Below are 1076 nucleotides of genomic sequence, written 5' to 3' on the forward strand. Positions count from 1 at the left end.
GAAACGGGATTAATAACCAAAAGGGTGATATGGAATCGGACGTGACCCTCGAACAAACAGCAGGAAAACTACCGACCTAAACAGTCACAATACTGGCACAGGAAATGGCAGATGTAGCTATGGTTATTGCCGATGCTGGGCTCACTCGTAACCGATAGACTAAATCGGAAGCTCTTCAGAGATATGCGTACAACGACGCAGGGAGGACAGCATGGAGCCGACACAACAAATTCTGCCGTCCGCCTCCGGGTCCGGTCGTCACTAAAGCACACAACACGCTCCTTCCCTCGGAATGCGCTCCATACGTCCAAAGGTTTGCAGCCGGCCGCAACCGAAATAATAATGGTTGGCAATCCAGCAACCGGTCAGAGTGTCTGGTATTACTGCGCCGCTCACAGGCGGTGACTGTTAACTGCCGAACTTGCACCAGCCACCAACTGCCAGCACACACCAGTCCTCCTTATAAGCATAAAGCTACCTAGTGTTATTGATAGCACCGACTTTTTAAGTGATTTTAAGCTATTCCTTACATAACCTTGCAATGAACGAATTTGTTTCAGTTCAAGCTACTTCGAAGTGTACCACATGCGACAGATGTCTTATTCCCCCGGTCAGTTCTTGTTTGGCAGACGCCAATAGGATATGCTGTACCGGAGAGCGGTAAACCACTGCTTCTTGGACTCGGGTAGGATCGAATCCGCCCGGCGGCTTAACGACGGAGGTCTGTCTGGCCAGCCTGGGTGTGGTTTTTAGGCGGTTTTCCACATCCCACTAGGTGAATACTGGGCTGGTCCCCATGTTTCGCCTCAGTTACACGGCACGCAGACGTCTGAACATTCACGCTATTAAATGGATTACATTAGACACAGACAGTTGGGGGGGGGGGGGCTATAGGAAGGGCATCCGGCCACCCCTTAAATTAAGCTTGCCAATTCCGATTAACCATGTATACACTGCGCCATTGCGGGAAAAACGCACATGCAAAAGAAAGACAGAATAGGATATGCTGTACGGCTTAAGTGGAACTAAGATTACTGATTATCTTTGTCGAAACTGCACTTCACAATCACAGATCT

This window comes from Schistocerca gregaria, chromosome 4 (assembly GCF_023897955.1).
Source record: "Schistocerca gregaria isolate iqSchGreg1 chromosome 4, iqSchGreg1.2, whole genome shotgun sequence".
In the NCBI taxonomy this organism is placed as follows: Eukaryota; Metazoa; Arthropoda; class Insecta; order Orthoptera; family Acrididae; genus Schistocerca; species Schistocerca gregaria.